The sequence below is a fragment of the Pinus tabuliformis genome, chromosome 9 (genome assembly GCF_031772625.1).
Source record: "Pinus tabuliformis cultivar Carrire ecotype Pingquan chromosome 9, CPIR1, whole genome shotgun sequence".
Classification (NCBI taxonomy): Eukaryota; Viridiplantae; Streptophyta; class Pinopsida; order Pinales; family Pinaceae; genus Pinus; species Pinus tabuliformis.
The window spans coordinates 1528288766-1528304261 of record NC_142307.1 but is presented as its reverse complement, the minus strand read 5'-3'; positions in this window follow the sequence as shown (position 1 = coordinate 1528304261).

Sequence of the window (15496 nt, the reverse complement as noted above, 5' to 3'; positions counted from 1 at the left end):
TGCAATCCACTATTTTGTTGGTATATGACTGCAAGGGCCACATTTATTCTAGACCTACTCAAGGTTATAGTGTATTTTTTATCAGTCCTTTGGTACGATGCTGACCACTTATTAGAGGAACCTGAAAATCTAGAGACAATCTAGCAAAGCCTGAAGTTAAATTGCTTTTGTTTCCACACAAGTGAATGGATAGCTCCCCGAATGTGTGGTTTTGAGGGCAGAGTATATAAGAATTTGATTGAAGGTGAACATTAAAAAGGCATTGTTGAATTGCGGTAATGGACCTGAAAGAGGAATTGGCATTCACACTTAACCTTGGAAATTATGGGTTCACTTTAGGCAACATTTTATTTCCTCAAAAGAAAGCTACAGGCATCGCTATATTTGGCATCACTATATTAGCAATGCCTCGTTATACCTTTGTCCACGATGTCTTTAGTACATTCATTCTTCTATGGTCTATGGCTCATCAAAATGGATCTATAATGGTGTGGCAATAACTCACTATGACTACATATCACCTCTATATGCACCTTCTCAAGAAGTCTGTTCAAACCCAAATGTGATTCTTTAAGGCTCGTATTTTTCTAAGGTATGGCTTATCTAAGTCTTGTATTTATCCTCCAAACCTGCACTCTAGACTATGTTAATGGAAATTCTCAGTCGTCCTATATTAGCCATGACACAATGAATAAAGTATTAGCAATGTATATGTCATATGGACAGTAACACTCAACAAAACTCATAACAGTGACTTTCTGGACAATAATCTATTCTAACCTCATAAATTCTAATGTCAGTGGCTTTCCTAGATGAGGGTAGTAAGATATATGGAGACTAATGCAGTGATAAGAATATTTGTTGATATTATGAATCTTGCACTTCCTACAGTGACCTGATCAACACACACACACACATATATTCACAATTCAAACTGCTTATATCAGGTGAGTCAACCTATGGAGATGTTGATTTACAGTAGGTTCATTGTGATCCCAGAAATAGACCTCAATAAATTTTTTGTCACAAGCAGTGGAAGCATTTCATTTTTGTAAAGACAATCCTTTCTCAATTTGAGGAGAATTAGTCTCCCTGAAATCTTCTATACCTAGCATCAAGTAGAAAAATAGGAATTCTAATGAAGTCATCTCTCAAGAAGAAGTGGTCCTCCTAGAAGTTTGCAAGATCTAAAGCTATCATAAAAGTAAAAAAAAAAAAATAGAATCTTGAGCAATGATCTTTCTTGGTTCCCTCACAGTTATATGTACATGGTACTGTTCTATGTATGTCACCTCAAGCTCACCACTATCTATGGTCCAGCATTATGTATGACATCGGTACTGCTTAGTTGCAATGGTGATAAATTACTGTACCTATAAATTGATGACATCGTTACAGTCTTGTTCACAATCGAAGTTGTGAACAAGATAGATATGAACTCTGGAAAGCTCACCACTATTTATAGTCCAACATTATGTATGACATCGATATGACTTAGTAGCAATGGTGATACGTTATTGTACCTATAAATTGATGACAGCGTTATAGTCTTATTCACAATCAAAGTTGTGAACAAGACAAATATGAACTCTGGAAAGCTTGATTGTCATCCTTTCAAAGGTTATCTTCTTTAAGGAAGTTACAGGGATCTCTCAGCTAATGAGTTAATAATTGGGCTAATGAGATATTGAAGCTTCTGTCTTCAGCAAAGAACATGTGATCCTAAATTTAACATGGTATCAAAGCCAAGTCGAGGACAAGCCCAAGCAGGAGTGAACATAATTATGACAAGTCTCTACGGCCAAGTAATCATCCTGGAGATCGAGCTGCTGGCCCCCCTAAAAGACTACACTACACGTGAAGCAGCTCTATCAAGTATTCAATCTTTGCGGCCTTGTTGACATAGATATTCACTAGTTCTGAAATTTCAATGCAATTCTGAAGTGGATAGGCTGAAGTGTTAATGACTGTTTTGGGTTTATTTTTTTTCTTTGGTTCGATCTGGTTTACTCGATGGACTATTTCAGACTTTTGGACACACACTTCTATGGTCTTTGTGGTATGGCTCAACCCCTTATCCAGGGAAGTCTACTGTGAAAAGACAACTTAATTTTTGGAAGTTGGCCTATATATAATGTCGCACTAATTTACAGACCTGTATGCTAATACTGCTACCTCCGACAATTGTTTGGCATACGCACTAATTTGCAGACCTGAGTGCTAACATCCGTATTCAATCTCTGTTCCAGAACTCATATACTTCTAAATGATCTCGGGCACACTAGTTCCATTCTTGTGAAGTCCTCTGTCATGACAATGTTTCGCTCAAGCGTTTTGATGCTTAACTTCTGATCTAAATTTCTGAGGCCAGCACTATCTGAACTTTTTTTTGGAATCCGCATACTTGAAAAAGTGTTGAAAAGTGTTATGTTGAAAATAGATCTCGAGGATCTAGACACAAGCTTAGCTCTGTGGCATCAAATGCAAGAAATAGTTTGGTCTAGTCTATGTATTGTGTACAAAATGTGGTGTATTCTTGAATTAATACAACAGGTTGGATCCCTTATATAGAGACCTATAACACAAGTTTGGTTTACCTGAGCATATAACTTGCTTCCTATGCAATACATTTCAATGAAGAACTTGGAGAAGGTGTGGCAGAACGTGTTATAAATCTGGACTCCACAAATGCTACTTATTATGTACTTCTATCCAACATCTACACAGAGGCTGGTAGGTGGGTTGACATTCAAAAGGTCAGGAAAATGATTAAATATAAGAACAACAAAAAGATGACAGAGTGCAGCTTGATTGAGCTAAAAAGAAAGACCTATAATTTCTTCACTGGAGACAAATCACACCCACAAACACCAAAAATATCTTCAGAGTGGGAGAAAAACATTTGATTAAGTCTCTTGTCCAACACCATTCAGAGGAATTTGTAAAGAAATTCCCTACAAAAAGGATAGTTGACAAGAGTGTTAAGAAATAGCAATGGAGCTGGCAAAGGAAGCCATGTAATAGATAAAAAGGATGGAAGCAAATGTTGTGAAAAGGCTTATCTGGACAACTCATTGGATTCTATAGCTAAGCAAATTAATAATATGGTTACATATACACAGAAAGAAGATTCCTATCATATGCATGAGCATCATCAATAGGATAAAGAATTAGCAACCCTCAGTGCTAAAATAGGTGACCTGACCTTTGACAAGGAAAGCAAATACCTTGGGAACTACCCAACTGATAGACATATTGTCATAAACAATTTATTTTCCTATAAGAGAACCATTTACATTTGTAATGGATAGAAGGTTGCTTTTTAAACAAATGCTTCGAATTCTATGGCAAAAATCATGTATGTAAGAGCAGGACAAAATTACAAGCTCAAAGCAGATGTTGTCCGAGTATATGCGACATTGTCATAAGATCTTTGGATATTCAACGTGGCATAAACATATTTGGTTGTAATGAGTATGGGAATGTTCTTCCTAATCCCCTCATCAAGTGGTTTGCTGGTTGAGAGTATTCAGACTCCAAAGGAATCAAGTGACTCAAACTATCAAAATGTTGCGTAAGGATGATGTGGTTTTTTTAGCAAGTTGTTTACATTTAAGAATGGTGACAAAGGTATATTTGGAGGTAGAGATGAAAAGGCTAAATTGTTTTATGCTCTGGAGCCAAATGGCAATGAGACTTTTTTGTAGCAATACTGGGATGATTTTTCCATAATTGTATGAGAGCTACCCAGTTTCATCAAGCCTTGAAGGAAGAAGATTGCATACTTTCAAAAAGACAGGTTCATCTATTTAGCATATTTATATGGTAAATTAAAGGACTATGACTTATAAGTATTCTGTGGGTCAACCAGAGAACCTTTGGATCATATACTTAGAATGGGTTTGTCTCCAAATTGTGCCACGTACATTATATAATATATTGACTCATGGATATATGAAAGGGACTAATTGCAACAAGTTTACAAGCTTCATTATGCACTGTTTGACAAGGGTGAAATTTTTAATGATGTTGGAATCACTGTAGAGATGGAGTCAAAGTATTATCAAGCAATATTAAGGTGCAAATGCATGTTGTTCCAGTACACATGCAAGGTAGAAATAGAAAAATCATAATATCACATAGCCTTTGGCTGCGGTATAAAATAACATTGGATTTTGATGGTTCTTGTCCATGGCATTCTTATCTAACAAAATGAATTATAGGTTAGGGTGTGCCTCAAGAAATGCATTGTTCTATATTAAAAATATATATATACCAAAACTTGGTTGGAAAATTTCCATATGGTGGGTTGAAAATATGTTACAATATTGATGGAGGTTGAGTTGAAATCGCCAACCTATATTGTTTTAAAGCTGACAAATGAGACGATATACAAACAATTGGTTCGTAATCTAATTTATCTCACATCAACTAACCCAAGTATTTGTTATGTCATCAATTATGTCTATTGTTTCGTGGCAGAGCCCAAAAATGATCACTGAAAACCACAAATAGAAATATGAACCTGTTCCAACTATAGCAAAGATGGTCACCTTTAAAGTTCTTATTATTATGAAACTTGGCCTACTACAAACAAAAGATATTTACAGTGGTTGCATCAGAAAGAGTTTTTCCTCCTGTAAAATTTCTAGCTACAGCTTCGAAGGGAATTACCCTTGGGAAAATAGTAGGTATTTCTGGAGTTCATGTTCATACTACTGCAAAGACAACAGCTACACCAAAAAAACTTTGAGCAGCAATTCACGGTGTTATAGAAGCCATTGAATGGTCGAGCTTGTCAGCTATGGGAATAGCCTTTTATTGCATTGTGGATAAAATATATGGAAATAAACAAGAGGTACTCCTTGGGTAACCTTGGGTGGCAACATTCTGGCTTATATAGGGCTTTTAGTTTCTAGATATGGAGTAGAGTGTGTTGTTGAATCTGCTCATGCAATGCCTACAATAGTAACTATATTTGATCACACATCATGTGCAATAATTAAGAATCATCTTGATCTTCAAGATGGGTATTTGGAGAGCTTTAGATTGAGACTAACTCAATACTCTGAGAAGCAAGATCTTTCAGGTTGTTAGCAAGTTACTGCATGACGATATATCCATCATTCTCTCCTCCTGGGGTAGTGGATACGAGATCCTTGCCATATTCCTTTGAGAAAATCAGGGATTTATATCTTATGTTCATGAGTCAGAGACAAAGCTTTGTTGTAGTATTGGGAACATAAATGAGGCATTCCTATAGTCATATCATTAGCCTCTCCATTAGCCCCACTAATGAGGAATGCAGGCTCAATATTGCAAGGGATTACTTTTCCTAGAAAAGAAAATGCAACCTCTATGAGTATTTGAGGGGAGATAAAAGTGGCTCTGCTAAGAGTCAAGAGGTCCTCTATGCATATCTTTCCAATTTTTGTACTAAGGAGGAGATCCAACCGCTTTATGCTCAACTTCTACATGAGTTAGACAATTGCATTCTTAGCTACTTTGCATTTCATAGGGAGCCTTTTGTTATGAAACCAGCTCACAAAAAGATAGAAAAGAGAGATCCACGCCTTAGAATTCAGCCTCTTCGAGGGGGCAACCTCCTTTACATTACATAAATGAACAATTCTTGGATGATACAAATGAAAATACCTCCTTTCTATATATAGGAGTCTAAGTGGTCCCAATACAATCAAAGCCTACATAACAATAATATTGTAGGGCACAACAGTAACAATGGTGGGCTTCTATGTGGCATAATAGTAACAATATGGGCACTACATGGGTACATCAATATAATAAGTGGGTTATACTAATAACAATAAGGGGTTACACTAGTAGTATAGGGGCCTAACATGCCACTCTCCTTCAAAAAGCGTTGTCCTCAACGCTTGAGTAGTTCTTGATGCTTCTATATAAAATTCTTGTCCTCCCATGTGGAATATTCAGCGGGTAAGTTCTTCCACTTGATGAGATACTCTGAAATTGATCGATTTCGTAGTTGTCAGGTTCTTGTTTCTGTGACTGCTCCATGTTCCAATATGATTTTTCCTTCCTCTTCAATTTCAGGCAATATTGCTTGAATTGGGATCTTTTGCAACTTTTGAATAAGTGGCCATACTGCTTCGTTCTTCTTCCATTCATCCGTTGCTTCGTTTATCCAATTTGGTTGGATAATATAAATAGCACAAAACAATGCTTCCACATCCTCATCCTTGAAGCGTCTTCCCATTTGGTAAGGTCGCCATATTTTAAGTGCATGTAGTATTGCCAACATTTCCTTCTCATAAATAGCTTGCTTGAGATGTAGCAGTAAAAATGCCCAATCACTCACATCAAAACATTTTTCACTACGATGTTGATCTACCTGTTGTTTCATTTGATTTTGCACCGAAGTGGCGTTATCCTTTAAAAGTTGGAGAACTTGTTGTTGATGCTCGATATGATCTTTCTCTACTTGAACCTTTTTCTTCTTGATATGTCCTTCTATCTTTTGAGGAGTGGTAATTTCTTCCAGTCCTTTACAAGATATGGTCGGATTCATTTCTTGATGATCGATGTGATCTTTCACTTCTTGAACATTTTTCTTCTTGATGTGTCCTTCTATCTTGATAGTTTGAGGAGTGGTAATTTCATCCATTGAATTACAAGATATGGTTGGATTCATTTCTTCTTTCTCGATGTGATCTTTCACTTCTTGCACCTTTTTCTTCTTGATATGTCCTTCTATCTTGAGAGTTTGAGGAGTGGTAATTCTTGCCAATGCTTTACAAGATATGGTCTGATTCATTTCTTCTTTCTCTGGGGTGGTGTCCTGACATATATCCTCTTCTTTTGATGTTTCTTGATCCTTTTCTTCCTCCTCTTCATATTCTATGTAAAATAATTTCTTCTCAGCACACCTATGACCTTTAGTGCATTTGCTATCACAATTGTAACAAATCCCTTTTTCTCTTTTTTCTTCCAATTGTTGTGGTGTAACCCTTGAAGGTTGTGGAAGGCTGGGAGAAACAACACTTCCATCTTTATAGTTGTGAGGGGTATGCTTCCTGGTTTCTATAATTTTTCTTTCCATTATGTCACAAATCCCTTTTACTCTTTCCAATTGTTGTGGTGTTGCTCTAAAGAAGGGGTTGCTCTTTATATCCTCATAATGTGCTATCATTTCCTCCGTGAAAATTGACCACGTAACAAGTTTTTTACGAGAACAAAGCCCTTTGTACCATAAAAATTGATCTGGTTCTAAATATGAAGATGCAATACATACCTTTTGTAACAGTTGTACACCATGTATATCAAAATATTGCTCCATCTGAAGTATCCAATTTACCGGATCCTTGCCATCAAACTTCCTCATCTTGCTTTTTCTTGATTTTAGGAGCTCTACCTTGAAACGACTGTAACTCTGTACTTTTGGATCTTTAAGTTCTGAACTTGTGACCTATAGTAGCCCTCTATGTCCTCTTTCCAATGCCACAAGTCTAATCCAAATTGGATTCTCCAAGAAAAAGTTATGCACAATCTCCCGCAGTGACCTGATTATAGACTAGTTCAGTAGGGTGAACTTGTATGAAGTGCTACGTGTCACTGTTTCAACCTTTGAATCTGAAAAATATATAAACAGAAACTACAGTCTGTCCTCTTTCTTTACCTTCTTACGAAATTTCAATCCTATGCTCAGAAAGAAAGTTATGACGATTTTCCCCAGGTCACCTGTTTTGAGTTTAATTCAGGAGTCTGCAAAAAGACCAACTTCCGCAGATTATATCTCCGACAATATCACGCGAAAAGATCTGAAATTTGGACCCAAGGTTCAGCACCAATGCTTCTCAAATGGGTTTTTTTTGCGACTTCTGAAACGTCACAGAAAAAAAGTTATAGTGAAAATTCCACGATGACCTGTTTGGAGCAGCGAAACCCTAGAATCCAAAGCTCTGATACCAAATGTTATGAAACCAGCTCACAAAAAGATAGAAAAGAGAGATCCACGCCTTAGAATTCAGCCTCTTCGAGGGGGCAACCTCCTTTACATTACATAAATGAACAATTCTTGGATGATACAAATGAAAATACCTCCTTTCTATATATAGGAGTCTAAGTGGTCCCAATACAATCAAAGCCTACATAACAATAATATTGTAGGGCACAACAGTAACAATGGTGGGCTTCTATGTGGCATAATAGTAACAATATGGGCACTACATGGGTACATCAATATAATAAGTGGGTTATACTAATAACAATAAGGGGTTACACTAGTAGTATAGGGGCCTAACACCTTCTAAATATATTATTGACCAAGTTCTACATGGTAACTACAATTCACAGAAGCTCTGGTCTATCATGTTTTCTGCCACTGGGTAAAATCCTTTATGAAAATATGCATTATTTCTGTTAAGCTTTAGGATCAATGAGATTTTAGAATGTTAAGCAGTGTTCCAAATAATCAAGATTGGGGGATTATGGTTATCAAGCATTCTAAAAGCTGCTTTCTTGAACTAGTTCAATATTGCTAAAAAAAACAACGTTTTAAATTGGCTATAAAGACTCAACATATATATGTGATTTTCTACTTTGTTGGACATAATGAAATCTATTGTGAATCATTAAAGGATTACTATTAATATGAATGTAGCAGTGTTGGTGGATGCCCATAGTGAGAAGATTTGTGCTTCTTCTCACTAGGGGTGGAATGGGTTTTGGAAAAAGTATTGTAGTCAAAGATATTCTTAAAGGCTATTCTGGTCAAGAAATGCTTTGGTAATAGAGGCAGATGCATTCAATAAGAAATATGTTGTCTATCAAGCTTTGAATTCTTATGGGCATGATGATTTGTTGGAAACTTCTAAACTAGCGCATAAGTGTTCACTGGTGCAACAACATCTCTTTTGCTCACCACCTTAAAAAGGTCATGATGTAATACTTGATGGAACTATGTCCTGGGAACCAATTTTACTGCAGACAATTTCAATGGCCCGAGATGTTCAATGGTATGAATATTGCATGAGTCAAAGGTTTCAAGTAAAGAGATCTAACCCTAAATAGCAAGACGGTGCACTTTTCAGGACATATGTCAGCATTTTCAACAGTTGTTGGAGGATGCTGCCATGAAAGACACTACAGAAAAGATACCAACAAAAGGGCATTGTGAAGAGGTGGTTTTTAGTAGCAAAGAGGTGCTTCATTGATGAGATGAAACCAACATCTTGAGTGCTTTTCCCAATGCTATTATGTGTATTTGTATGCTATTATGCACATTAGTTACAATAGTATGAGGACACTATATCTTGTCTAAGCATAGCAACATCTAAGGCACTAAGAACCACTATATTATGACCTCCCATGGTAGATATGACAGCATCTTATTTTGAAACTTGCCCAACATTAGAACCCTGACATGATAGAAAGTGGAAATATGGTGGATTATCTATTCCAGAAGGAATAATGACAGGGCACTTATACGCAGAATGTTCCTTGCTCATTAACTAAAATTTTACCTTGAGCATTACATGGTTGTTTTGCTCTTTTGAAGCATAATATGTTTGTGAGTTAATTATTCCAATAATTAATCCTATTTTATTTGATCTTTTATCAGGTACGTTGGCAATTGTGTTGGATTGCACACCCGTCAATGCGGGGCATGACGATGACCTCTGGATCCTGTTAGTGCACAAGGAATTGAGGATGCCCTGAAATAAATACATCACTGTAGGATATGAATGGTGGTCTTGCAATGAATGAGATTCATCATCCTCCAGAATAGCAGCAGTCAGAATCTAGCAACGAGATGCATCATATTGAACATAGTAAGTTTAGTATTTGGGATGCTTTTCCGTTTTTGATGTAGTAGCAACAGCAGTTGGAGAAGGATGCAGTGAAGATGCAGTGTTGGCAGTGGCATGTCCAATAGCAACACGGATGCAGAATTTCAGAGGGAGTTGCAGTACGGATGCAATGTTGGTAGTGGTAGAGTCAACAACAGTACAGATGCAACATTTACACAGTAGTTGGTGGACAGGATGTTAGACATCAGCAACTCAGAAGGAGATGTTACAGAACAGGGTGATGCTCCAGCAGGGTGCATTGCTAGAGCACATTCCTCGCTAAGAGGAAGTGTTGATTTCTGGTAGCATCGGATGTGCTCTAAGTCTCAAAATTTGCAGTGAGGGGATTAGACACATGCATTCTCCAATACACAAAAATTGTTTTGGGAAATTCCACCTAGAGACAGTTTTATTAAAATAATTAATTATTTTTAATGTGTCCCTAAGTATAAACTTAAGAAATTAAAATAATTAATGGGTATTAATCTAAACTATGGGTGAATCTTCTAGAAGAAGGTAGAGATCAAGTCAATATGATCATAGCCATTGATTAGAATATAATCTGGGTCATTGATTGATCAACGAGAGGATTATAAGAGGAGGCTTGATGGGCACTTGGAGAACACATCAAGTAGAGTTCAAAAGATTGAATTTCTGAAGCGGAGCAGTTGCTAAAGAGAAATTCAAAGTGAGATTTTTGTAGTGAGGGGCAGGGATATTATCTAAATGGAAATATTTCCTGGTCAGAGAATACTCAGCAGAGAAGGAAAAGAAAGATACAACAGAGGCAACGCAGAGCCAGTGAGGTTGATGCAAGGCCAAGTAGGACCACATAGAGGCAACGTAGAAGCCTAGAGGGAATCCATAAATTTGTTGGAGAGTTGGATTTCAGAAACTGGAAGCCGAGGTGTGAGTCCAAGAGAGCAAAAGTTTGAATCTCAGAGGCAAATCAATTAGCCGGGGAGAGTGACGCAGTCCCTAGATAGTGTGACACTGGGCTAATGCAGAGGAAACCAGGGTTTGTTCATTCAAGGGCTGAATCAGCTGGGATTTCCAGTATAGTGTGGGGTAATCTCACGATTCCCTCTCTCAGTGATATTCTCTGTAACTGGATTGTCGGGAAGGCATCTAGAGATTGTATTCAAAAATTGCTATTACTTGATAATAAAAACCTTCAGTTCTGCTGCACCGGTTTTCCCACATTGGGTTTTTCCAGGGACATTTGTCCAAAAATAACGATGTCATTGTGTTGTATTTTCTTTCTTTCTCAGTGTCTTGTTTCCACATATAATTTAATTAAGGAAAGTCCACAGTGTATTAGTTTCGATATTTGTTGTAAGAAGTAGTGAATAATTTGTTCAGTAATTAACAAATAGGAGAAGCTTAATCAGTTGTTGTAGTAGGGATTCCGAGTTTAGGAATTTTCACATTGCACCCATCGTTGTTTGGGCCAAAACCATGGACACATTTCGACATGTGATGGATGAGGATGATAGTACTCATTGAGATGAATTTGATGCATCAAAAAACATCTGATTCTGAGTTGTAGAAATGGAGTTATGAATTTTTGAAAGTTATGTGTGGGCATGGTAGCAGAAGGTCAAGGTCGACTTGATGTTAATAAGCCTTATGACAGCTTGTCAAGCCCTATGATGAAGTTTTGTTGGAACCCTCATATTGGATATAAATATTAGGTGATTAGAGTGCCATTTCACTCATCCAAAGTGAGCAACAACACAAGAAGAGCTCATTGAAGGAAGGAGACCTATTCTGTATTGGCCACAGGAAAAGGAGGGAAACCAGCGAGGATTTGAGGGTCTGTTAGGGTTGTTTTGGTGACCGAATTGCAATCCAGGAGTACCGAGGAGCAGGTGTCAAGGTTTGGAGTGATTTGGGCTTGTTTATGGGTGGACTTTCCTCAAACAAGGTTGTCGCAGGCCTGTGGAGCCATTCTAAAAGGGTGTAGGGAATGTTACACCCTATCCCGTAAAGGGTGTAGGGAATGTTACACCCTATCCTGTAAAGGGTGTAGGGAATGCTACCCTTCAATTGAATCAGGGAACACAATTCATTTACACAAAGTTCTATATGTACCTGATCTCAAGAAGAACTTGGTGTCCATTTCGGCAATGGAAGACAAAGGTTACAAGGTGGCATTCATCGATGGAAAGGTACGTGTTTGGAAAAGGAATTTTAAAAATGCTTTTACTCTTGGGTTCAGGGTTGGAACTTTGTATCAAGTTGCAGTAAGTCCATTGGGGACCATGTCGTGTGCCACATCTCTTCAATGTCACTAGAGGTCTACCCATCTTCATTGTAAGGCCCTACCCAATATGAGACAAATGGTGACAGGGATGCCTGAATTCAAAGTAGAGCATGAAGGTACATGTCCGAGATGTATCGAAGGAAATCTTACAAGGGGACCATTCCCCTCATGTAATAGCAAGACCACGGATGTGGAACAACCCAAGGGGTTCGAGATTCATGATCGGGAATCTCATGTATTCAAGTTGAAGAAAGCTCTCTATAGTTTGAAGCAAGCACCCCGGGCTTGGAATGAGAGGATTGATAGCTATCTGATGAAGTTGAGATTCACTAGGAGTGAAGCCGATCCAAACTATTGCTTTAAGGTTGTGGATGATAGATCTCTCATTCTGGTGCTTTATGTGGAGTACCTCTTTCTGACAGGTACAGGCCCTCTCATTAACAAAAGTAAGAGGGAGTTGGATTTCAAATTTCGAATGGTGGACTGCAAGCCTGTGACTACCCTGTGAAAGTTATGTGTGGGCATGGTGGCACCAGGTCAAGGTCGACTTGATGTTAATAAGCCTTATGACAGCTTGTCAAGCCCTATGATGAAGTTTTGTTGGAGCCCTCATGTTGGATATAAATATTAGGTGATTAGAGTGTCATTTCACTCATCCAAAGTGAGCAACACAACACAAGAAGAGCTCATTGAAGGAAGGATACTTATTCTGTATTGGCCACAGGAAAAGGATGGAAACCAGTGAGGATTTGAGGGCCTACTATGGTTGTTTTGGTGACCAAATTGCAATCCAAGAGTGCCGAGGAGCAGGTGCCAAGTTTTGGAGTGATTTGGGCTTGTTTATGGGTGGACTTTCCTCAAACAAGGTTGTCACAGGCATGTGGATCCATTCTAAAAGGGTGTAGGGAATGTTACACCCTATCCCGTAAAGGGTGTAGGGCATGTTACCCTTCAATTGAATCAGGGGAACACAATTCATTTACACAAATTTCTATATGTACCTGATCTCAAGAAGAACCTGGTGTCCATTTCGGTAATGGAAGACAAAGGTTACAAGGTGGCATTCATCGATGGAAAGGTACGTGTTTGGAAAAGGAATTTTAAAAATGCTTTTAATCTTGGGTTCAAGGTTGGCACTTTGTATCAAGTTGCAGTAAGTCCATTGGGGACCATGTTTTGTGCCACATCTCTTCAATGTCACTAGAGGTCTGCCCATCTTCATTGTAAGGCCCTACCTGATATGAGATAGATGGTGACAGGGATGCTTGAATTCAAAGTAGAGCATGAAGGTACATGTCTAAGATGTACCGAAGGAAATATTACAAGGGGACCATTCCTCTCATGTAATAGCAAGACCACAGATGTGGAACAACCTCAGGGGTTTGAGATTCATGATCGGGAATCTCGTGTATGTAGGTTGAAGAAAGCTCTCTATAGTTTGAAGCAAGCACCCCGGGCTTGGAATGAGAGGATTGATAGCTATCTGATGAAGCTAAGATTAACTAGGAGTGAAGCCGATCCAAACTATTGCTTTAAGGTTGTGGATGATAGATCTCTGATTTTGGTACTTTATGTGGAGCACCTCTTTCTGACAAGTACATGCCCTCTCATTTACAAAAGTAAGAGGGAGTTGGATTTCGAATTTTGAATGGTGGACTACAAGCCTGTGACACTGCCCTTCACCAATGAGTTTAGCACCCAAGAACACCTCTACGCAGGTTAAAACAACCTTCCCTTGTCTCGGCCCTTTAGGGATCTACCTTAGCCTCCCTTACAGCAAACTCAGGCCTCCAAAAGACCCATGAAACAGACCTCTATTACCACGTTGTTTAGTTCTCCTTTGTTGCGGCTAAGACAAAGCCTCCCTTGCCTCCAACGAGCTCCTTTTCTTCTTGTGCGTTGCCTGCTAGGGCATATTCTAGGACTGCGTTTAGACTTCAAGCTTAGGCTCCTTCCCTACTACATCTAGGGCTTCCTCCTCTTAGACTTCTCTTCCACTAAAACCCAAAACAAGTGGAGAGAAATCAACAGTGAAGTGTGTTCTAATGACTATCAAATCACCTCCTTTTATATTAAAACGTTTAGCACACGTGGGGGTTATTTGGTTGTTGGCCGACCTTGACGAATTGTCCCATAACACAAATAAATTCATATCTTCATGAATACTTATCGGAATCGGATGATATTTAGATCAATCCTACACCTCTCGATGAGAGGGATCCAATAAAAATATCAACTGTCATGAATAATATGACCCACATGGAGTTTGGACCTAGTTGCCAATTTTAACAAATTCATAGTTGCCGGTATGGTCTCGATTGAAGCTGTCTGGTTAGGGAAGCTCTTCAGTGAGCTATTTGGACACGTGCTGGATACCACCATGATTCTCTATGACAACTAGAGTGGGATCTGATTATCAGAGAATCCTGTGTTTCATGATTGCTCCCAGCACACATACATCAGGTGCCACTTTATCTAGGATATGGTACAATGAGGACCAATAAGGCTCCATCACATTAGGACTGATGTTCAGGTCGTCGATATTCAAATGAAGCCCCTGGGAAAGGTCAAATTCTTGACCTTCCGAGAACGACTAGGAGTCGTGGAGAGACCCTCTTCTGAGGGTCATATATGATATGGATATTGAGCTTTGGGAGCTCCAGGGGGGCTTGGGGTACTTCTTAGAGCGATTAGCAACCATAGGGTGAGTGGTTCAACCTTCCCCTAATGGTTTGCTATGTAGGTAGGATGATTGGTTCATCCTTCTCCTACTGAGACACAATTATAGGTTGAGTGGTTTAGCCTTCCCCTAGTGATTTGTTGTGTATAGGGTGAGTGGTTGAGCCTTCCCCTGGGATACCCCTAGCGACATGTAGATAAGATGAGTGTTTCAGCCTTCCCCTGGGATACCCCTGGTGACATGTAGGCAGGATGAGTGGTTCATCCTTCTCCTGCTGGGACATCCTACCCATGTAGTTTGCGACTCGTGGGAAGTACCTCTCATCTGGCCAAAGAGCAGGGAAATGAGGATAGGGACCATAGTACTACCGATGGATGCATCGTGTACTAACATACTCCCTATGCTAGGATGATATTGAGTTGGGATCAATTGGAACTGATTTCGGATCAGTAAGAGTGGTATGAGACACTCTTTTATGGGACTGACTTTGGGCCAGTAGAGAATGGTATGATACATTCTTGATCACTTATTCTTCTTCATAGTTCAGCAGAGCATAGCAGTGCAGGGCATTGCATTAATGGCAGAGATTATGAACTGAGAAATGGATTAGCAGATGGAGTTCCCCCTAGTTGAGAGGGAGTGTTAAAATTGGAAACTAGGGCCAAACTCCATGTGGGTCTTCTTCTCTATGGCAGCTGATAATTTTTCTTGGATTCCTCTCGT